The sequence below is a fragment of the Ursus arctos genome, unplaced genomic scaffold (genome assembly GCF_023065955.2).
Source record: "Ursus arctos isolate Adak ecotype North America unplaced genomic scaffold, UrsArc2.0 scaffold_3, whole genome shotgun sequence".
Lineage (NCBI taxonomy): Eukaryota > Metazoa > Chordata > Mammalia > Carnivora > Ursidae > Ursus > Ursus arctos.
In genome coordinates, this window is record NW_026622985.1 from 7,133,056 (window position 1) to 7,158,596 (window position 25,541).

A 25,541-nucleotide genomic window follows, 5' to 3' on the forward strand; every position below is an offset into this window, starting at 1 on the left:
GCCGGTCCCCACATCTTACCGTCTTAGAAGAGCTTATTTGTTCTATTCTGTGAGCACTGTTTTGAATTTAAGGGGCATCTTCCTGTGTCCAGGCGGGAGGGAGCCGACACTGGGGGGCTGGTCCTAGGGCTTGTCTTCTCTTCTCTGATGGTCTGCAGTGCTGCCAAACTTTGAAAAAACTAGAGTCTTTTAATTGATTTAAAAGCAACTACTCTCGGTCAGATACACAATGGGAAGAAATATTTTCTTGCTGTATTTTAAAATTGTTTGACTACACAGACCACTTGAAAAAGGGAAGATCAACACAGGCTTTTGACTGCCTGGGAAGTTACCTGAGCTCACTGTGTCTCAGCCCCCACGTCTGTAAAATGAAGATAAAGCAAGGACCTCGGGCAGCTGCTGTAAGCATTAAATTAACTAGTACCTGCGAAGTGCTTGGAACAATGCCAGGTGCATAGCAAATTCCATAGATGTGTGTGTTTAATTAAAAAGTGATAAATATCCAGACAAATAAATTATATAACCGTAAGTGAGTAATTAATAATAAATTCATTTAAAAGTAATAAATATCCTATTTCTTCAAGTTCTCTATTATTGAAAACATACAGTTTACTAGACAGAGGAGAACCGCCTTTACGCTGCCCCTGGCATCATTAAATTCAGGGTAAATGCTAATATATCCATTAAGTTAGTCATTTTAGCTCATATCAATGCAATAAGGTCCCGTTTCCAGGGGACTGTGGTCACCCAGGAGGACCGCACCCCACAGCTGGCAGTGGTCTCGAGGTGTGCAAGTGACAAGCCTAGCGCTCGGGGGGGAGAAGTCAGCAATATTTCACAGATGCGGATTCTCCAGGCTTCAGCATTATGGGAGAAAGAATGTGTCAGATCAAGAAGCTGAGAATTGCTTTTTGAGTCAGAATCAGAGAGGAGGTGACTGAGAAGAGAATTATAAAAATAAGGTGGGGCTCCCATTTCTCTGGCAGAGCGCGCAAGAACAGGAAAGGCTTCAATGCTCCATCCCATGAAAACAGGAAGGGCTTCATGCTCCATCCCATGAAAACAGGAAGGGCCGTTTGTGTGACGATCTGGTCAATGGAGCTCTTTGGTTCTGCATTCTTTGGGTTTTTGTCTTATTCCCAGCTGACAATACTGCATCCACTTGAAATACCCTCTTTTTAAAATAAAAACTAAGGACTCTGAATTCTAAATCACCAAACAGTGTTTCTATGACACTCTTAGAGATGGAGGATGTTGGAGCTTCAGACTTTGGTGTTCACTCATTGAGGAAGGAGTTGACCCAAGGAGATGAAAGAAATGGCTCAAATTCACCCAGACACGCATGGCAGAGTCAGGGCCAGACACATGACCCTTCACAGTATCCATTAAACCACATGACCTCCCCGAATGGGGAGTCCCCACTAGCCTTCCCCAAGCTGGCCTATGGATTGAGTGATGAATGCATGCACCATCGATCCTGTATAGACAGCCTGTAGTCAATCTCGTTTTGTTGACCTCACTCACTAACCATGGGGACCCTGCCAGGATGGCACACTGTCAAGACATAGTTCTTAGAGTCTGACAATTTCATTCATCACCAAGGGATTTGGAATAAAATTAGACCATGTGTTCACCATGTACTGGGCCCGTGTTCATTGGCTCTGAGACTGGGGCCTGGGAGTTGACATAGGAAAAAAGGCAACAAGGCCAGTTAGTAAAACAGGGAAGACATTCAGGGGCAGCATCTCTGAAGGACTGCTTATAGAGAGAGAAAAAAGAGAAATCTCATACAAAGGATAACTGTGGTCAGCAGAATTCTAAAACAGTCGTTACGGGGGCCCGGGTGGTTCAGTGGGTTAAGCACCTGACTCTTGATTTCAGCTCAGGTCATGATTTCAGGGCCATGGAATCGAGCCCCAAGTCGGGCTCCATGTTCAGCTCAGCAGGGAGTCTGCTTGAGATTCTCTCCCTCTCCCTCTGCCCCCCCACTCTTTTTGCTCTCTCTCAAAAAAATTTTTTTTTAATTTTAAAAAAAGAAATATTTCTGGGGCGCCTGGGTGGCACAGCGGTTAAGCGTCTGCCTTCGGCTCAGGGCGTGATCCCGGCGTTATGGGATCGAGCCCCACATCAGGCTCCTCCTCTATGAGCCTGCTTCTTCCTCTCCCACTCCCCCTGCTTGTGTTCCCTCTCTCGCTGGCTGTCCCTATCTCTGTCAAATAAATAAATCAAATCTTTAAAAAATATATATATTTCTGAAAGATTGCTTGGTTAGTTAACTGAAAACTTGGCACAATGATAGACTCTGTTCACTAAAGTAGAGACAGAAATTCTATGGGACAATATATATAAGACAATATCTGTGGATATCAGGATGTCAGGGTGTATGAAGTGTGAACATTGCATATGCCCTCAGGGGGCCCAAGGATATGCCCTTTGCAGAGGCATCGTGAGATCCACCGGTGAGGGTACATTGTACCCTTCTGCTGCCTGCAATGGATGTATTTGGTGGCAATGACAGTAGAAGAATATTAACTGCCTCTTTTAACTCCTGTATTAGGATGCTCTGACTTCTGAGGCCTTCCTGACCTTGGAGGGACCACCCCTTCCCAGAATTAGCCAGATCCCAGAGAGGAACACCCCAGGCCACGATACACCTGCCCTAATCACCCCAGAGCCAGGTACCAGACAACTACAGACAGCCCTGTGCCCCAGAGCTTACTGAATTTATTGAAACTAGCCAATAGTAAGCCTGCTTACCCTGCCTCTCCTGTTCCTCCCAGCGAAAACCATAGTAAAGGCCCTTGTCTGCAGTTCACCACCCCCTCTGCCTCCTGCCAGACCCCAGTGTTTCCCTGTGCTCCTGACCATGCCATGTCATGCCCCCTCCTCTTGAGAACTGTGAGTCGTAAACTGTGTTTGCAATAGGGATTGCCCCTGATCTGTTGGCCTTACTATAAGTCAGAGACTGTTTTCAGGCACTACAGGAAAACAGAGAAGCTATCATGGTTCTAAGGCTTTGGCTGAAAGCTAAAGGTAAAATATCAGCATGGCAAGGCCAGGTGGCAGTATTTAGCCACTTAGGCAAGGTGGGCACAGTTTCCAGAATAAACAGCAGGAATGAAGAAGCAGTAGAGATGGTTTGAATCATAGGGCTCTCTGCTGGTCGTTCCCTGTTCGCTGGAGTCCTGATAATGAAAGGTGCGGGCATCCAGTTTTACTGGATAACTAAGAAAACAAGAAAAACTCTGTATTCCAGAGCAATAAACATCCTAAAAGTGCATATATCACTGCAATGGAGACTGAACTCAGTGTCCTTCCCAACTTCCAGACTCGAGTCAGTTTGCAAACCCAGGCTCCTTGATGCAAGTGGGGACCCAGTTGTCCCTGCGGAATGTCCCCACGGCACTGTCATAAATAGACTGTGTAAGTGTCCCTCTGTGCTTTCGTCAAGGTGACCTGCAACCACGGGCCAGGGTGACAGCGCTCGGGAGGGGAAGAGCAACACCAGGACTTTTGGAGGGTTTTGAGACAGTGGCTAAATGCTAATACCTGGGGTCCATCCATTCTTGGTGTGAATGAGGGCACAGGGCAGAAGGGTCAGAAGATGAGTGGACTTCTCGTCAGGCTCCTCCGCTATGAGCCTGCTTCTTCCTCTCCCAGTCCCCCTGCTTGTGTTCCCTCTCTCCCTGGCTGTCTCTATCTCTGTCAAATAAATAAATAAAAATCTTAAAAAAAAAAAGAATTAAAAAAAAAATGGGGCGCCTGGGTGGCACAGTGGTTAAGCGTCTGCCTTCGGCTCAGGGCGTGATCCCGACGTTATGGGATCGAGCCCCACGTCAGGCTCCTCCGCTATGAGCCTGCTTCTTCCTCTCCCAGTCCCCCTGCTTGTGTTCCCTCTCTCCCTGGCTGTCTCTATCTCTGTCAAATAAATAAATAAAAATCTTAAAAAAAAAAGAATTTAGAAGATGAGTGGACTTCTGACCCAAGACTCTCTTACAAAGGCCCAATGCCAATGAACACACACACACACACAAATATAAACACATATATACACGTATACACACACATGCACACACATGCATTCACACATGCATACAGACACACATGCACACACACACACAGAGGTTTATTACAAGGAACTGACTTTTGCAATTGTGAAATTATGAGACTGGCTAAGACTGCAAAGTCCACAGACGGAGCAATCAGAAAGGAAGGATCACAAACCATTGGCATTTCAAAGCCACAAGTCAAACTTGTCGCCCAGGCAGGAGTCCTCTTTTCTCCCCAGAGAGGGTCTAATCCCATTTTTAAGGCCTTCTGAGTAGTTAAGCCAAGTCCAACCAGTATAATCTCCCTCATTTAAAATCAACTGATGGGGGGGGGGCACCTGGGTGGCTCAGTCGGTGAAGCATCTGCCTTCGGCTCAGGTCAGGCTCCCAGGGTCCTGGGATCTATGGAGCTCCGTGTCCCCCTCGCTGCTCAGCGGGAGCCTGCTTTTGACCCTCCCCCGCCCCCGTCCCAGCACTCACTCACTCTCTCTCCCTCAAATAAATAAATAAAATCTTTAAAGAAAAAAAACTGATTAGGGGCTTCCATCACATGTGCCAAATCCCTTCGTGCAGCACTTGGGTCAGCATCTGGTTGAATGCCTTGGGTGACAGTGGGACCGAACCTCAAAACGGCTACCGCCTCCCTCCAACCTCCACCTCTAAGAGAAGCGCACCTCCTGTCCCCTCCTCGAGGCACACCAGAAAGGCTGTTCTGGGGGACGTAGACAAGCCCGGCAAGCTGACCCACCCCCGCCATCACAACCCTTGTGAACGCAGCACTCACGCACAACTCCTGAAACCACACGTACCCTCTGAGCACACTCAGCGACGAGCACGGTACGGGTCTCCTGTGCACCGACTGACGGGTGCGAACCCCTCCCCAGAAAGAGGGCCGAGGCCTTGAGTGATGTTCACACTTCTCCCGGCATGGCCTGCAGCTCATATCCTGACTGTACGTGGGCTCTGAGTAACACACCTTGTGTTGGCGGACAGAGGGCGGGAGAAGCAGGAGAACACAGCCACCAAATACAGACGTGTACATATGCTCAAAGACGGAACGTCTGCCTCCTCTCAAAATTCCTACATCGAAACCCTGATCCCCAAGATCACGGTATTGGGAGGTCATGGCAGTGGGGCCCCCCACATAGGGCTTAGGTAAGGGGAGATGGGAGAGCTTGGCCTCTCTCTCGGTGGGGTCTCCATCGTGAGCATGCGGTGTAGGACGGCCATCTGCGAGCCATGAAGCCGGTCCCACCAGACACCAGATCTGTAGGAGCTCTGACCTGGGACTTCCCAGTGTCCACAACAGTGAGAAACAAATTTCTGTCAAGTCACACGGTCGGTGATAGTCTGTCAGAGTGGCCCAAACTAAGACCATAGAAAAATACATAACATGAATGTACATAATAATACTTCTACTAGTAAATGTACTATGCATATCATATATAAACGAACATATTCCCACTGAGAGGAGAAAGAAATGCCGGTGGTCTTTTCCAGCAGGAAAAGTAGCAGTAGGCCAGGTACCAGAGGCTTGTGACCTTGCCAACACCACCAAACCCCATCTGGAAGAGCAGCTGCCGTTGGCGTCACCCCCTGACTGAGTCTGTCCCCGAGATCCGTCGTCAGCACGTGTGAAGTCAGGTGACTGTGGATGTGGCAGAAACCACTATCCCCGCATTTTTAAAAACCTTGATAGGGCCCTCATATTGGCAGTCCTTCTAAGGATGTGGTATTGCTTATGGTTTACTGTTTTCGCAAGTGGAGGCAAGAGAAACCACTAGACGTACAAATACACGACCCAGAGAATGAATGACATCACTGCAGATGGTGACAGGTGTTATGGAAACTTTAATACTTCAGCAGAAATGAGGACTCTGGGGGTAAGGAAGGCCCTAATTATTTCTTAGTTAAGCTTAATGTCCTAAAATGCTGTTTTCAGGGGTACCTGGGTGGCTCAGTGGGTTAAGCATCTGACTCTTGCTTTTGGCTCAGGTTATGATCTCAGGGTCGGAGGATCGAGCCCCAAGTCGGGCTCCGCACTTAGCACAGAGTCTGCCTGAGCCCCTCCCTCCTCCTCCCTCCTCCTCCTCGCCCTCTGTTCTTCCCCTCCCCACTCACCCACTCACTCTCTCTTTCTAAAATAAATAAATAAATAAAAATTTTCAAAAAATAAAATGCTGTTTTCAATGATTATTTCAAATTGACATCAAATATGGACTTAAAAGCTACTATTAATCTCAATGCCTTTGGCCTTTGAGGCCGATTTATCACTTGTGAAGAATCACAATATCATTATCAGAGCTAATTAAAGAATAATTGTCTCGTGTTCTGTCCACATTCAAATTTCTCTGGTTCTGCACAATCTCAGAGGTGGAATGCAGACATCAGCATTTCCTCAAGGTCTCAGGTGATCTCAGTGCACAGCCAAGGTTGAGGGGCATGGCTCCATCCCTACCTTTCCTGAATGGAGTTTGGGTCTAAAGATTCGATGAGATTGGATTAAATGTTTGTGGCAGGAGTAATGTTTAGGTGATGCCGTGGCTTTCCCGCCATGCCATCAGCACGCATGTGCTGTTTCGGAGGCCTTGTTGCTAGTAACGTTCCTATCTGCAGTGAAAGCTACGTTTTCTTGCACTGAGTGAGTTATTTGGGGTGACAGTTTGCTTTTTGCACTGTCAGAATTCTATTCACCAGCAACCTCCACGATTTAGCCACCCCTAAAAATTTCTGACTTTGCTGAATATTTCAAGATTGTTGGAAAATGGTGATTTTTCCCCTAAATCTATCATTCTTCCTATATTTCTGAGCTAGAATTATTTCTTGAAGCAAAACATGAGCTTACCTTCATTAAGTTTTTAAATGCTCAATATTACTACTTACAATAATATAATTAACAAAATTGTAAAATTCTTTGCAGTTTTTTTTAACCCATAAAATACAATCAACTAAGGGATACATCGTCAGATTACCACATTTAAATGATTACTTACAATAATTTCATTTTTGTGGTTATATTAATATATGGGTTCATTTGTTTCTGTTGCCTTTCAGCCTCTGGGTATGCTTTTTAATTAAATTTTATTTTTTGAACATGTAAAATACTTGTATATTTCAAAAGTCCAAATTATATTAAAAGATATATTCGATAAGTCTTGCTTTCATGCCTGTATCCCCAATCCAAATCCTTTCCTGCCCTCACAGTAAATGTATCAGTTTTTAGTTTATCCTTTGTGTGTATCTTTTTTTCTTTCTGCAAATGTAAGCAAGTAATGGATCCTAGTGACCACTCCTTAAGGTGGAGATGTCCACATTCTTTTCCTTTATAGCTTGCTGAAATTCAATCAATTGGCAAGTGTTATCTGGAAGACATTTGCAAAGTAAACATTTTTTTCTCCCACTGAAGGACGCCTGGCTGCTATTGACCGGCAGTGTCTGGCAGGGGGGAAACAGGATGGATCTTGTCTAAGTCTGAGGTGTTTGCATCCTGCCTTGTTGCCTTGTTGCCAGTTTTGATGAACTTTTAGAGCACTACTGCTCCAAAGTCACTCCCTGATTCATCGCATGATCAAAAGACAAGGAAAAATACCAGTAGTTGTGCTAATATGCACGCAATATTCTGAGACCAGACTGAAAAGTGCTCCAAGGTGCCTGCACTTGAAAGATTGGTGTGAAACTGATCTCCGGGGAGAGCAAGGTCAGGACAGTGGTCCAACCAGAAGGTAAGAAAGCATCGTTTATCAATGCTTTCATCTATTCATTCGTTCAGCATGTATTCAGGAAGTGCCAACTACGGAACAGGCAGTGTGCTCAGCACAGGGAATGAGCCAGACAGACTTAATGCCCTCCTTCATGGACATTACAGTTGAGTGAAGGAAAAAGCTGTGAAAAAGCAAAAAGCCATCGCAAACAAAAGGAAAATGTTGTAAACGAAGATGGCTGGGTGAAAGTGGGACATTTCATCCCATTAGGGATTCAACACGAGGTGTTTCACGGAGACTTGCTGGATAAGCAGGTGCTCTGAGAAGACTAGGTCAGCTTGAATATTTGGGCACGTGGACGGCTTGTGCAAAGGGCTTGGTCATGCATGAGAAATTACAGAAATCCAGTTGTGCGAGAGAGCCTAGCTGAGCTCACCCTTCTCACCAAAAGTGTTCTTTCTTCCCCAGCTTTTTTTTTATCTTGATCCTAGGATCCCAGTCCCCAACTGGAAAACAGATCTGTCTTCAAACGTTCCTTGTTCAAACCCCCATCCATCGTTTCGTATCATCTTTTCTGATCTCTCTCCTCCCCTCCACCTCTCCGATGTTCCATAATTCAGAGGTCAGGAGCCCCTCATCAAACCAACAATTTCTGCATCTTCAAATACATATAATAAACCTCTGTGCGCTCAGTTCCATTCCTGGGATCATCTGTTAAATTCCAACGATATTGTCACAGTCACCTGCCTTACAAAGTGGTCTCTTTAGCCCCTCACAGTATTTTCTCCTCTTATCCTTTTTCCTGATCTCTAAATGCAAGCCCCAGGGCACTCACTGTGATAGATTGTGTTAGTCTCCCCCTGTGGTGGTCCTCTGGGCATTCCTCCTCGTGCCATGGAACTCTGCAGTTTCTCCAACTGAAGGACAGAAGCATGAGGGGGTGGTCACATTGTTCCAGGGCACGCAGGGTTTGGCCCTTGCTCGGTTCCCAGGGGGGACCTCTGAGCCCTTGGAACGTCTTGCTGGGAACTCTCAGCATCTTGCTTGACCTACAGTGAAGCAGATTTGGCCCCTACGCCTTCGCCAGGCTGACCTTGAGAGACCACCTTCCGGACCCGTCACCTCTGCTCCCGTAGGGAAAGCATGGTTCTCTGAAGAGTGGGATTGCACCAGCTTGCAGCACCCCAGGCTCTGCTCCAGGGGACAGACCATGAGTCTGGGCTCCAGCTGCCATATGTAACCTCTGCCTTCTCTCTTACAGATTGTACCCTTGCAGGGAGCAAGGGATGTCTTGACCTTAGTGGATGTAGATCAACAGGGGAAACTAGAAGCAATAAAATAAAAGATTGGCCATAAAAATGCATCGTTTTCCCATTTCACTAACAATCTCTGCTCTGATCATTTTCCCTGGCTTTGCTGCTCACTCACTGTGTAACCTTGAATAGCATCTGAAACCTCTCTGGTCTTGAGTGACTCATTTATAAGATATGACAAGGAAGGTTGAGTTACTTAGACAGTTGTGAGTTCTAGAAGTGAACACATCATATGCACTTGGAATAATGCCTGGAACGTTCTGGTAATATTGTAAGTATCCAATGAAACTAATTGTAATAATAATTATTGTGCTTACATAATTACTCATTTTTTTAAAAGATTTTATTTATTTATTTATTTGACAGAGAGAGAGCGTGCACATGGGCTGGGGTGAGGGACAGAGGTGGAGGGAGAAGCAGACTCCCTGCTGAGCAGGGAACCGGATGTGGGGCTTGATTTGAGGACTCTTGGATTATGACCTGAGCCCAAGACAGATGCTTAACCAACTGAGACACCCAGGGTCCCCTCATATAATGACTCTCAACTTTCTAGGATGAGAGTCAAGTTCCTTAGGCTTCCATATATGACCTCTCTTTTCCACAGTGCTCCTGTGCTCCAGTCACAGGGCTTGGAAGATTTTAAATAGCATATTTCCTGGTATTAAAAATTCATCTGAGGCCCTAACTGAGAATAAAGGATACTATGTGTTCACAAATTTTATAGAAATTCAAAATGATCACACTAGATCTGCACTCTAGCCCAGAACAAAACTTGAGAGACAAGAGCTCCAAGCTGACGTCTGCCACCACCAGTAATGGAAGAATTGTTGTGGACTAACCTGCTTGTCTACAAAAACAGGAAAGTTTGCAGGAGCCATTGTCTAAAAGCATCAAAAGAAATAAAGGCATGAATTTAAAGGCATTAAAAAAAAGACATAAATTGAGGGACCAAAGTCCCAGAGTAAAAAGAGACAAAGATATGATGGTAGCCTGGACACGGACCCCAGGTTCTCCTCACAGAACATTTGTAAGCTTTCAGCTCAGGGTGGAGAGACTGGAAGGAAGCAGTGGTCTAGGCCGTGGCAGCCCCCTGGCCTGCAGACACTTAAATCAGGGCTCGCAGCTGCGAGGCCATCCGGGACTTGAGAACCTGAAGGTCTTAAAGAAAAGGAAACTGCATGGACGCATGCTCATGACTTTGGACACAAGTCCCCCTCCTGCTGACCCCTAACCACACACATGCTGGACACGAATCTGCAAAACCAAGCATGAAGAGGTTGCTAAGCAGAAATTTCAGAACTTTGGTGGCTCGAATGATAAAACAAGCCAATGGGTGCAGGCTAAGTAGGAGAGGCTCCAGCCAGTCCTTCCGGCTTTTAACTGAGATTCCAGAAAAACTCTTATTCTTCTAGGAGGAAAGACAGACTGATGTGGACTGGCCTTGACTTCATTGGCATGAGCCAATGGTGCTCTGTGTGTCTTCCAGGAGAATATTAAATTCTATGCTATAGAACAAATGAATTCATCCATGATTTCTGCAAGTTGTCATATGCACTCTTTCCAACTCCAGTAAAAACTTACCAAGCATGCCAGGAAACAAAAACAAATAACAACAAACAAACAGACAAAAGAACATAAAGATACCAGAAGTGGACCAGCGGGTGATCTACTCATTGGAATTTTCATACATGGGTATTTAAATGACTACAACTAATACCTTCAACTAAAAAGACAAAAGAAATGAGAATTTCACCAGAGAATTATACTCTATAAAATAAGAAAATAGAAATTCTACATTTTTTTATTTAAATTTTTATTTTAATTCCAGTTAGTTAGCATACAGTGTAATATTAGTCTCAGGTGTACAATTTAGCGATTCAACACTTCCATACGACACCCAGCGCTCATCACGACAGGTGCACTCCTTCCTCCCCATCACCTGCTTCACCCATCCCACACCCACCTGCCCTCTGGTAACCATCAGTTCTCTCTAGTTTAGAGTCTGTTTAGTTTAGTTTCTTGGTTTATCTCCCTCTCTCTTTTTTCCCCTTTGTTCATTTGTTTTATCTCTTAACTTCCACATATGTGTGAGATCATATGGTATTTGTCTTTCTCTGACTGATTTCTCTCACTTAGCATAATACTCTCTAGCTCCATCCACATTGTTGCAAATGGCAAGATTTCGCTATTTTTTATGGCTGACATTAGTCAGTGATTACTATTCTATTGTATATATACACCATATCGTCTTTCCCCCATTCGTCTATCAGTGGGCACGTGGGCTGCTTCTACATGTTTGCTATAGCAAATAATGGTGTTATAAACATTGGGGTGCGTGTGTCCCTTTGAATTACTGTTTTTGTGTTCTATGGGTAAATACCCAGTAGTGCAATTACTGGATTGTAGGGTAGTTCTATTTTTAACTTTTTGAGGAAACTCCTTATTTTTTTCCACTATGGCTGCACCAGTTTGCCTTCTCACCAACAGTGAATGAGGGTTCCTTGAAGTCCTACAAAAACAAAACAAAACAAAAAAACAAAAATAAAAAAAACCTGATAGTGAGCATCTTCTGCCAATAAAGGACCAATATAGACAGGTTAGCACACATGAAATAAAGAAGGGATGAGGATTATTGAACTGGAAGGTGAATAAATAGAAATCATCCAGATTGAACCAGAGCCAAAGGGATGGGTATTAGAAGAAAGGGAGCGAGAAACATGTGAGGCACAACCAAAGGTCCTCACATATATGGAACTAGAGTCTAGAATGAGAGAAGAGAGAATGAGGAAGAAGTAAGGTTTGAGGAGATACGGGGTAAAGAATTTTCTAAAAATGATAAAAACATAGCAAACAGATTATTGTGCAAACCTCACACAGAATAAATATAAGGAAAAAAACACCAGTATGCAGCATAATCATACTGCTAGAAACTACAGAAAAAGAGAAATCTTCAAAGAAGTCATGGAAAAGGATATATAACCTTCAAAAAGGCAGTAGTAGAATGGACAGTTAAGTTTTTTAAAAGATGTGTTGGAAGAAAGGAGACAGTGTAATGACATTTTTAAATGGGGAAAGAATAGATGTCCAACTAGAAATCTACATCCAGTGAAATATTCTCCAAAAGTGAAGGCAAAACAAAGATATTTTCAGGCAATCACTGGGAGGAATTATCACAAGAAAAAAATGATACTAAAGGAAGCTCTTTGTTAAAAAAAAAAAAAAAAGATTATTTTCTCAGGAAATGTAGGAAAAAAATAACCAATAACAGTAGAATGAATAAACATGTGGATAAATTTGTATAAATGTTGTCTGTTTAAAACAGATGTTATTTGATGTATTTAAAATATATAGAATTAAATATTTTACCAAAGCAACAGGAAAAGAAAGGAGTTTCAGTAAATTTAAAGTATTGTAAAGTCTTTGCACAATCCAGGTAGTGACAAAAGGACTAATTAAAAATAGTATATAATGCAGCACTTTCTAATGAAAATACAGTGTAAATTACATACATAATTATAGATATTTCACTAGCCACATGAAGAAAAATTAAAAAGAAACAGATGAAGTTCATTTCAACAGTGTGTCTTATTCAATCATCTATATCAAAAATATTACTTCAGTATGTAATCAACATACAAATTAATAATGGATCTTGTACATTATTTTGTGAGGGCTAAATATTTGAAATCCGGTGCAGATTTTACAATTACAACACATCTCAGTGTATCACATTTCAAGTGGTCTGTGAGCACCAGATAGGATGAAGGGCCTCCAGTACATCAGGGTGCAAGTAGTAGTTGCTGGGTGAGCACTAAACAATACATTTAAAGAATGAATAATTCACAAGTTAATAGAGTGAAAATGTGAAGGAATAAAACATACTTGCCTAATATTAAAAAAAGGTTTAAAAAAAAGGGGGAAAGGAACAAATCAAATGAAAGATGGAGAAATCAAAAACATGGCAACATGAGCAATTTGAACCAGATCGTATTTACATTACACTAAATGTAAGTAGACTAAACACTCTAATCAAGAGACAATGTCAACTTAATAAACCATAAAGCCCACTGTACGCTGCCTACAAGGGAAATGAAGTAAATATATACACAAAGGAAATGTTTGAGAAAACAGAAAACCATACACAATACCAACACAAACAAAAGAAAGCTAATGCTTTACTAGTAGGAAAATTTTAAGGCAAAAGTCATTTTTTGAGATTGAGACGTATTTCAAAATGGTAAATAGGTAAATTCAACAAGAAATATGACATTCCCAAATTTGTGTTCATTTCTTCAACTTAAAAGGGAGTGGATGGAAACCTCTGGTCTGGACAAGACAGTGTAGATTAGGTCCTCATTGACCCTCTTCACTAAGTACCATTATAAACCCTGGAAACTAATGGAATACTCTGAAAGACAGGGAGACAAAGGGGAATTTGTTAGAGAGAGGGACTGAGGGAAAGACCTGACCCCAAAGGTCCCTCTGACTTCACAGGCCTGAGACTCGTCTCCTCCCAGAAGACAGCAAGTGGCCAGACAGAACTGGGGGATCCCCCCACAGGCACCCTTGTCTGGGAAGAATATTCATCCCCAGGGACTGGAGAACTATTTTCCCATCTAGAGGCACCACATGGGCTGGCCTAAGAAAATACTTTCACCCCCAGATGGTGCCAGCAAGGAGCAGTGGGAGCCCCAACAGCCTCAAATACACCAAGCAGAACAAAATAACACCACAAAGGCCCTGATGATGAGGCTGTCATTGGAAACACTGCCCACAAAAGCAGGCCAATTCCTGCGTACTAAATCCAAATGGGGAGACTGCCTGCAAAAAGAGGAAATTTAGGTGGAATGGGAGTCCCAACACAATAGGCAAGATGTCTAGGATACAACTGAAAATCACCGGTCATGCCACGAGCCAAGAAAGTCACAACTTGAACAAAGGAGAAGGGACCGTCAGTGGATCCTGACCCTAAAATGACATAGATGTGGGGAACACCTGGCGAGGGTTATAGAGCAGCCATCCCAAAAATGCCTCAATGGGCAATCACAAAGTCTCTTTTTTTTTTTTTAAGATTTTATTTATTTATTCAACAGAGATAGAGACAGCCAGCGAAAGAAGGACACAGCAGGGGGAGTGGGAGATGAAGAAGCAGACTCAAAGTGGAGGAGCCTGATGCGGGGCTCGATCCCACAACGCTAGGATCACGCCCTGAGCCGAAGGCAGACGCTTAACCACTGTGCCACCCAGGCGCCCCAATCACAAAATCTCTTAAAAACAAATGAAATGTTAGAAAATCTCAGGAAAAATATAAGTAGTGTAAAAAAGAACCAAACACAAATTACAAAATAAAAAAATATATAATAACATAATTTTAAAACTCCTGGTTGGGCTTCAGAGCAAGAGTAGAGATGACAGGACAGAATTATGACCTTGAGACAGATCAATAAAATGTGCCCGATGTGAACAACAGAGATAAAATAGACGCCCTCAGGGGCGCCTGGGTGGCACAGCGGTTGGGCGTCTGCCTTCGGCTCAGGGCGTGATCCTGGCGATCTGGGATCGAGCCCCACATCAGGCTCTTCTGCCGTGAGCCTGCTTCTTCCTCTCCCACTCCCCCTGCTTGTGTTCCCTCTCTCGCTGGCTGTCTCTGTCTCTGTCAAATAAATAAATAAAATCTTTAAAAAAAAAAAATAGACGCCCTCAAAAAAGTGATTGGATCTTTAGGCACACGTGGGATAATGGTAGAAAACTCAGCATTCCTGTTTAAAGAATTAATGGCCAAAAACTTCCCAAATTTGGCAAAAGACATAAACCTCATATATTTAAATATCTGGGTGAACTCCAAAGAAAATTTGGATAAACCCAAAGAAATCTACACCAAGATACATCATCATTAATATGAAAATGAAAGACAATGAAAAAACTTGCAAGTAGCCGGAAAGAAATGATGTATTACCGGTTAGAGAATGCCAACCGATATGATGGTAGATCACCCAACGGAAGCCACAGAAACTGGAAGAAAGAGACATGACATTTTTTTAAAGTTTTTTATATTGATTTCAGGATAGTCAACATGCAGTTGATTAGTTTACTTTCACGTGCATGATAACTGTATCAACACTTCTTTGCATCACCCAGTGCTCATCATTTTCAAGTGATACAAAAGAGGATCATAAACCATGAATTCTGTATCCAGTGAAACTATCCTTGGGGAATAAGGAAGAAATAAAAACCTTCTCAGATGAAGGAAAACAAAAAACTTGCCATGAGCAGACCTACCCTTAGAGACTGGGCTAAAGGAATTTCTTTAAACAGAAAGAAAAATTAAAAAAAAAAAAATCTTGGAGATCAGGAAGAAAGAACCAAAAAAGCAAAAACACGGGTTCCTACAGTATATTATCTTTCTTTTGAGTTCTGTAGAACAAATTGGATGATTGAAACAAAAAAATCACAAGATTGGCTGATACGCCAGATGATGATATTTACAAGGGAAGAAGGGAAAGGGACCTGCCTAGAGGTAAGGCTCCCACCCATCCAAAGTGGTACAATATTGATACCAGTAGGCTGTGGTAAGTCCCATGTGGAACGTGTAATATCTAGAACAACTCTAAGAAGACTATGAAAGAGATACACTCCAAAGCACTATAAATAAATCAGGGTGGAATAAAAAAATACTGTTCAAGGAAATTCACAGAAAGGCAGGAAAAGGGAAACAAAGAAATCAGAAACAAAAGGAACCAACAAACATTAAATAATAAAATGGCAGATTTAGGCTTTACTGTAGCCATCACTAATTTAAAGGTAAATGATCTGAATACATCAATTAAGACAGATTTTCAGACCGCATACACAAACTGATTTCAACAGTCAGCTATTTATAAGAGATTCTCTTCCAATTCAAGACAGAGGTAGAGAGAAAGTGCCAGAATGGGAAAAGATATACCATACAAACATAATTCAAAAAATATCAGTTGCCTTAATTGTATTTGAACTTTTTAACATTGACGTCCCTCTGTGCTGTATATAATTTGAATGTGTTCTAAGAGGTTGTACCACACAGACTGGTATCTGCAATTATGGACTTAAAAATGCCACACTTCTGCCTTTCTTGGAGCTATTTAGAGGTGAAGAAAATTATACACCTGCTAATTCAACCAGCTTCGTTAAGTTTAAAGGTGTTGAAAATTATGTGGAGGGCCGTCCCAGAAAACACTGAAGCTTTCTCTGGGCTCCAGGGGCTAGTTTACAATTTTCAGTGCTGTGTGCTACAGAAAGATATGGATGGAGATGATCAGCCTTTAAAGAGGAATACTGAGGTTTGATTGCCTCTGAAAGAAAAAATACCAACCTGAAGTAAATACATTTGCCTCACTAATTCCGTAATTTTTGATTGGGAAAAATGCTGACAAAAATAAAGGAAGAGAAGAGAAATCTCTGACCATAACTGCAGATTTTAAAAGTATTGTCGGGGCACCTGGGTGGCTTAGTTGGTTAAGCATCTGACTTTCGATTTCACCTCAGGTCATGATCTCAGAGTTGTGAGATCCAAGCCTGCATCAGGCTCCCTGCTGGGTGTACAGTGTTTAAGATTCTCTTTCCCCTTGTCTCTCTGTCCCTCCTCCTCCTCCTCCTCCTCCTCCTCCTTCTCCTCCTCCTTCTCCTCCTCCTCTCTTTCTCTCTCTCTCTCTCCTCTTCCTCCTCTCCTTCTGCCTCTTCTCTCTAAAATAAATAAACAAATCTTTTTAAAAAATAAATAAATAAAAAAGCATTCTCAGGGGCACTTTGGTGGCTCAGTCAGGTAAGTGTCCAACTCTTGATTTGGGCTCAGATCATGATCTCAGGGTTGTGAGATCAAGCCCCTTCTCAGGCTCTGTACTGGTGTGGACCCTGCTTGGGATTCTCTCTCCCTCTGCTCCTCCTCCCTCTCTCTCCATAAATGAATAAATAAATTGCATCCTTAATAAGTTAAAAGACAAGAAGATAATATCAGAAATAATATAAAAGTTTGGAACAAAATTAGTGAGTTGATATAATAAATAGACCTAAAACTTGTACACAAACCAGGTGCACATTTACTAAAATTTACCAAATGCTGAGCCTTAATAAAGAACGTCTCAGAAAATTCAGAGGTTTCAGTCTGATCACAGGGAAATTAAAATATGGCTTAAGCCAGCTAACATTTTAAAGATATTAATGATAAATAGGGTACACATGATTAATAAAATACCTAAAGAAATTCCAGGTGCTCGGAACTTAAGCAATATGCTGCTGAATATTTCATGGGTCAAAGAAGACATCGTAATAAAAGAATCTCTCTTAAACTTAATGAAAATTGAGACTTTGACATATCAAATCCTGTAGAATGGATCTAGACTCCTATGAATATATTTAAAAGAAGAAGAAAAATGAAAATCAGAGATCTAAGATTCCACAAATGGATCTCTGTGATGGACAGATTTCTGGAAGAGGTGATGTTTCCACTCAATGAGGCGTGGATAATCTTCATCAATAACAGCACTGGGGCAGCTGGGTGTCCCCCTGGAAAAAAGTCTAACCTTTTTCATTGACCTCATCATACACAAGCCATACACTTCACACACGCACGTGCACGCAGACACACATCTGTTCTAAATACATCATGGACTAAATGAAAATATTGAGCCAATAAAGCTTCTAGATAGTAATGTAGAAGTGAGGATTTCTTAAACAGCACACAGAAAGCACTATCTAGAAAGCAAACAACTGATACCCTGGACATCAATAAGCACTCTTCATCAGAAGGTACCACTAGCAGAGCAAATATGCAAGCCACAGAGTAGGAGACAACGGAGAAATGTGTCTATCTTACAGAGGACTCAGTTCTAAAATACATAATGTACTCCTATAAACCAATAAGGAAAAGAGAGATAGGCAAATAAAAATGGGGGGGAGGGAATCATTTTGGAAAAGAGATTACCAGATAGCTATCTTAACCATATTACCCTGGATGAGGTATCAGGGGACCAGACACAGGTCAAGAGACTGAAACTTTGTTAAGCACACAGTCCTGGGGAGAATTCAGCATGCCACACCACACGGAGATAGTCAGGGGGCACTGGGTCGGTCCAGGGAAATTGTGGTTTCTGCAGGAATGACAGGGCTGGGCAAGGTAAACAAGCTTGGGATTGGCTAATTTGGGTAATTTCAGTGGCCTCTGAGCAGAGGGGCTGTGTCTGGTGGGCTGGTGTGTGGCCCTGAGGTTAACAGGGCAGGTGCATTGTGGTTTAGACATTGAAAGACAGGAAGGGAGGTGCTGGGGTGTGGGTTCTGATAGCTGCTTAGGAAAGGGAACTGACCTGCTTCTAGCCGGGGACTCAAAACTGGGTCAAGACAGAATTTTTTTAAAAATCTATGTTAAAGAGGGGTGCCTGGGTAGCACAGTCGTTAAGCGTCTGCCTTCGGCTCAGGGCGTGATCCTGGCGTTCCAGATCGAGTCCCACATCGGGCTCCTCGGCTGGGAGCCTGCTTCTTCCTCTCCCTCTCCCCTGCTGTGTTCCCTCTCTCGCTGGCTGTCTCTCTGTCACATAAATAAATAAAATCTTTTAAAAAAAAATCTATGTTAAAGGGGCCAACATACATTTATGAAGGTAATCAATGTCATTATCCATCAGGACAGGATTCAAACCACAATGCAATAGCATCACTCAGCCGCTCTAAGGGCTAGCATTTGGAAAACCTGGCAGAATCAGGTGTTGAGAGAATGAGAGAGACCGGAATTCTCAGGCACTGCTGGTGGGGTGTAAACTGGCACCCTCTCTGGGAAAAACCGTGTAACTATCAACTGGACACCACGTGTATGGATGGACTGTGACCCCACAGTGCCACCCAACGTACATGCTGTTGTCCAGTGACCACGGACATTAACAAATATTAGCAGGAATACCACTGACAACTGTAAAGCTATGGAAGTGACCCAAATGCCCATTGACAGTTGAAGGAATAAGTATGTCCCAGTCTCTTTATACAATGGGATGCCATACAGCAAGGACGAGATAAAACTGTAGCTCGATATGGCGCATGAGAAATTTCACAGATGCAGCATTGAGGAAAAAAGATAAAAGCAAGAAAAGAGAATCCAGATGCAGAAAGGTACTTAACACATAATTCAATTGATAGTAAATTTCAAAACAGAAAAAAAACCATCTGTAGTGATAGATATCAAAATCATATGGTTTCTCTCATCTATGGAACATAAGAACTAGGAAGATCGGTAGGAGAAGAAAGGGATAAAGAAGGGGGGTAATCAGAAGGGGGAATGAAGCATGAGAGACTACGGACTCTGAGAAACAAACTGAGGGCTTCAGAGGGGAGGGGGATGGGGGAATGGGATAGACCGGTGATGGGTAGTAAGGAGGGCACGTATTGCGTGGTGCACTGGGTGTTATACGCAACTAATGAATCATCGAACTTTACATCTAAAAAAATTAAAAAAATAAAAAATTAAAAAAATAAATAAAAACCCAATTTCCCCTCTGTCTAAAAAAACAAAAAAACCAAAAAAACGAGTAATGACCTTTTTTAAAAAGTATATATTTTAGATAACAACATAATGGATAATCCAGAATGGGCTTGGAAAAAGCTATCTTTGTCATGACAACTTGTGGACTTGTGCCCATACTCAATAAATAATTTGGTACCTGGGGAAAAATAATTATCTTTGGGGCAATAATAAAGGGAGAGATCATGAGAGTTTCTGGGGCGCTGATAATAGTCTATACTCTGGTCTGGATCCTAGTTACATGGGTATTTCAAATTGTACAATGAATTATTAATGAGGCGTATAATTGAGATTTGCTAACTGGAGCATATATATGTTTAACGAACATTAAAAAGAAAAAGTAAGACAACTCACTTTTGGCTTATCCGGTACAAGGAGCTGCCATAAGCCTCCTGAGCATATCAGAGGAAGAGTTATCTTGATAAAATCCGATCTTAAAGAGAACTGTAGGATATCACTGAAGAGAAAGATAAATCCACACTAAAAATGATAATTCTCTGTAATGAATACCATTTTGCAGACATTCTTTTATTTGCTTCTTGCAATAATCCTATAAGATACTTTACCACTACACCCATAACACATGTGAGGGACCATAGTCTTAAATAAATAACCTCTCCGTGCATAAACAGCTGGTCAAAAATAAATGTGAATTACACAAGCTTTATTCCGAAACCTGTGCCATTACACTATAATGGCTTCTTTCTAACAATTGCCTCAAACTGACAGAAGTTCCATCCTGTTGGAGAAAAGCTTGGAGTTCAGAGTATAGAACTGGTCAAGGCATAGAGCTGGGGTTGCCAGACAAAATGCAGGACTCCCAGTTACATTTGATTTTCAGATAAACAGTTAATACATTTTAGCAGAAGTATGCCCTCATGCAATATTTGGGATATACTAAGTATATAATCATCCCATGCACTTGGACATGGGTGTGCTAAAAACTTTTTGTTATTTATCTGAAATTCAAAGGTAACTGGGCATCCTTTATTTTTACTTGCTAAGTATGGGAACACTAGTGAGGGCAGAGTTCTCCACGTTGGCAGTATTGACATCATGGACTGGATAATCCTTTGGGGTGGAGGGGGCGGTTACCCTGTGCATTTTAAGATGTCTAGAGCATCCCTGTTCGCTACCCACTAGGCGCCACCTGCATCTTCCCTCCACAGTTGTGACGACCCAAAATGCCCGCAGACGTTGCCAATGGTCACTTGGTGGGGGGAGGCAGACTCTCCTGAAGTCGAGAACCCCTGGATTAGGAAAAGCCAGTATACAGTCCACTGCCCTGACGTCACTGGTTGAAGAGCCACATCCAGACCGGGTGCAGCAGAAGCAAAGGTGGTACCCAAACTCGGCGTGTAGCATGGAGTCTTTTATTAAAAAAATACTCAAAGTCATTTGACTGCCAAGTACCACCTTCATTTTGGAGCATACCTTCATGCATTCCAAACTTTTCCTTTCCTCCTTTAATGTCCAGGCTTGGCAACCTTATTGATGCAATGGGAGACCCTTACAACGAATCCGAGTGGAACACTGATAATTACGATGTTCAATATCATAATTAATGAAGGAAATCGTTATCGTAATCGATATCGTAAATAACGAAGGAAAAATAAGAAACAGCTTATTTTCTCCTAGATCCGTTTCCCTCACCAGAAGTTGTACAGTCCCTGTAGATTTAACCCATTCATTCAGCAAGGGTTGTTTTTTTTTTTTTTTAAGATTTTATTTATGTATTTGAGAGAGAGAGAGCACAAGTTGTGGGAGGAGGGTAAGAGGGAGAAGCAGACTCCCCGCTGAGCAGGGAGCCTGATGCGGGGTGCGATCCCAGGGTCCTGAGATCATGACCTGAGCTGAAGGCAGATGCTTAACCCACTGAGCCCTCCAGGCGCCCCTCCTTCAACAAGTTTTTTGAGCATCTACTTCATATTCTCAATGAATTTTAGGGCACTACTCACACCTCCCGGATCTTGGATCTCTCCATCATTGGCCAGAGTTTGCATCCTGTGGACATCCTGTGGGGTGGCTCCTCCCTGAGGCATTTCCGGAAGAAGCTGCCCTGTTCCCCCAAGAACACCGAACACCACATTCCTCCATGCAGCTACCAGCCTCCATATTCCTGCCAAGGAGCTCCAGACATTCACTGACCCATCTCTTTAGGTGGCTGTCAGAGGAATCAATGTTTGCAGGCAGATTAATTAAATATCAGGTTTTCTTATATTCCCAGAGCTTCATGGTCACCTAGAACTATTTCCCAACCTGTCTAAATGAGAGAGGATTAACTTCTTTCCTCACTCACAGCAGGCTGGAAGAGCAACGTGCACAAACACGACACACTTGCGATAAATTGTCCTTTTGCTCCAAACTTCTCCATCACCTACCAGGAGGGCCAACAGGTCAGCACACCCTACCTGTGGGACAGAAGCCTGGGAGTTGCTTAGAAATTGGCTTCCAGAAAGCCACCAATGATTTTGTCTGCCAAATGCTGGTTTATAGGAGTCTGACCATGCACAAGACAGCCTGGCTGAGTGCTCAATGCTGCACCCAAAGGTGCTGATAGGGGTCCCAGTTGTCAGCGAGGCCACGTCCTGGATCATTCTGTGCCCCTGGCTCCACTTGTGTCATAGGATCAGGCTGACAGGGAACTCCGGCTGGTATACCAGATGGCTGAAGATCACTCTGTATGTTTGAGCTCACCTGCATGGAAAATCCAGCCTGCCCCCCCCCCCCCCCCCCCCGCTGTCACCAGCACTGCAACCAAGAGGCTGAACCTCAGACATCAGTTGGTCTTAACCAGGTTCCCGATGGTTTCAGATTCTAGGATGTGCTGCTGGATCCTTGGTATCCAGATCACCTGGTGGCAGAGCCCTACACCCGTCACTGAAAACTTGCCCTGCAACCTCACCTTGGTTTGGCAGGACAGTACAGCATAAAGAGGAAGACTTTGCGGGGATACCCACCTGAAACCCTCTCTCCCCTGCTGTCTTCTGGGCATGCAACTTTGGGCAAGTTTCTTCACCACTACAAACTCCCTCTTTGTTCTTGTGCAATCTGGCATGATAACCGTACCTCTTAGGGGTTTTAGGGGTTGAACAAGGTAACCTAACTGCCTTTCTCTGACTCTTTCCCCCCTCTAGAGCTTGCTGTCCCCACTGCACCGAACTCTATTCTGTTTGGTCTCTGGCCACCTGTCCTATCTCCACGGGGGCTGAAGATGCCGCCCATAGCCACAGCTTCTGGCTGACTTCTGTTTTTACAACTAAAGACCCTCACACCCAGAGGATCAAAACAAGAGCATGCTTGAGTCTACGAGAGTCTCAGGGTCAGAAGCCCAGCTGCTGGAAGACTCACCCACTGGCTGGGATCCCTTGGCCGACTGAGTCCACGACCATGATCCCCTTTCTGATGTTTCATCTGGACAAGCAGGACGATCAAGGCTCAAGCAGGAAGCTTTGCTGGACCTGGGAGTCTGGCCTTATGACTGGGGTTCGTTCCCCTCACTACAACCAACTTCTCCCCAGCTTCATTTTCAAGCCCTAGTTCTCATGTCTGAAGTAGACTCTTTTTGCAACGAGAGTCACTTTTACTAAAGTTCAAGGAGTGGGGAGCATCTGCGTAAAAAATCAGCCTCTGGGGGTCCTTTGCAGGGATCCTACCTTGGAAGAGAAGACCTCGGGGGACCCTTTGAAGCACAGAGCAGGACTTTGGCACAGGCATCATCTGCCATGTAATGAGATCCAAACAAGTTTCCCATCAGCACCTGGCATTTATGTGCCAGCCGTATTTGAAGGATTTTTGAATGACCCAGGATAGAAGAGACACCTGTATCCACGTTTGCTGCTTACCTACCCCCCTCTGAAAACAAACGTGGTGATTTATGCATTTTGAAGGTATATAAATGCACCAGGAGGCTTCAAAGCAAAGGGGGCAACTTGGAATAGCAAATAAATGACAAACGCAGGAAACAATTTTAAAGAAAACCGCATGAATAACGGATTTTGAAAAATTCAATAAATAGCTCTTTTCCCCCTTCTAATTTTAAGAGTTGGGTTATTCATTTCCCCCAAGACTTTCATTAGCCTTAGCCAGCACGTGCTGTTCAAGCCTCAATTCTTGTCATAAGTGCTATTCAGCGAACATCTGTGTGGAGCAGCTCTCTCTCTGTTTCCAGGCAGAGCCGCGGCGCTCGCTGAAAAGGAGCTGCCTTGCACTGTGCCATATTCTCCGGGCGCAATCAGGCTCCCGCTTTCTGACGTGCAAATCCGCACGCTTTCTGTGCAAAGCAGATGCTTTTGCTGTTTAAAACTAAATTGCCCTGAGAGGTTGGGGAGAGGGTCTCAGGATGAGCCAAAACAGGACGATTTGCTGTCTGTTTCAGATGCTGCTGAAATCTGGCCACTTGTTTCTGTGGAAAAGAAGACAATGAGAGAATGGGACCGACGATCCACCACATCAGGTTCCAACCAAAGCTGAGGGGGAGAAAAATAAAAAAGCTCCTAGCTGAGTTTTCTGTTGAATGCCGGAGTGTGATCGAGTTTGCATGGCTGGCTGGGCTTTGGACACTGTCAAGCGTTTGTCTAGAGGGGACAAGCCATGGGACAGAAGCCTGCAGTGCGACGTAACACAGCCTACCTGACTTCACTGCAGGAGTGGGCTGCCTACTCCCTGGGATGAAACTTCCCAGCTCCCTGTGGTGCCCAGATCCCGTCTGCTGTTTATTCTTCATAATAATAATGCAATTATTTGAAAGCTAGTAGATAATCAGAGTATGTCCTGGGTAGAGCTTGATGAATAACACAGATCTGGTCCTCGTCCACTTTGTGGACATTACAGCGGTCACCAAAATGAAATAAGGACATCATCGTTGAAAGGATATCGGGACGTACTCAATTTAAGCCGGGTGCTCAGAAATAGTGCCTGTGGTGATTATTGCTGTTTTTATTGTGTTTTACTTTTGGAAAATTTGGGGATGGTCACATTTATCCGCTACCCATATCCAGTGATATGTCCCTCATTTTAGACCCTCTTAAATTGTTCCTCTACTCGTTTGTTCCCCCCACTGAATCCTAAACTTTTAAAGTCAGAGATATTATCTGTGCTCATGATCTCAGGGTTGTGAGATCGAGGCCCATGTTGGGCTCTGCACTCAGTGGGGAGTCTGCCCGAGATTCTCTCTCTCTCCCTGTGCACCTTCCTCTGCTCTCTTCCTCTTTCTCTCTTTCAAATAAATTAAATGAATCTTTAAAAAATATCAAATAGATGATTGGTAGATAGACAGAGGTATTGATATAGATGTAGGCCATATTTTTTAAAGGCATTAATTCAGAGGTTCCAGGGGCGCTGTGCAGTTCCTCCACTCCAAGTTTCCAGGCTTACGTTCTTACTTCCTTCACTCCTTGGTGTCCAGGAGTGCCCACCTGTCTCTCTCCTTCATCAAACCTGCTCCATGCCTCTCTCTAGGCTGTGCTGTGTCCTGTTCTTCACGAGGCCTCTCCTCACTGCATGGGGTGCAGTCCGAGTGGGCATATAAGTGAGCACCTTCTAGATTCCTCTTCTCTCAGTTAAACACTTGCTCTCAGTACCCCTCAGTCTGGTGAACTCCCTCCTGGTAGACAGAGGGTGCATCCTTGTAATATATACCATGATGCCCATGAGAGAGAAGGTCCCTCCACCAACTGAGCTGATCCACCCATGTGAAGAGAACAAGGCCATCTCACACTGAATGCCTTCAGAACTCCCTCCTGCCTTGCCCTCCAGTGCAAACATTTCCCACTGAGATTTCCACCAGTTGTCCTTCCTCTTCTCTGATACTGACCAACCAAATAGCTGTGTTATCCCTAGCCCTAGTGACTCCTTCCCTGGCCTCACACACATGGCCACAACCCATGTTGCCTGTTCACTCTCACTCAGTCCTGAGTGCTCCCCCTTCACTTATCACCCA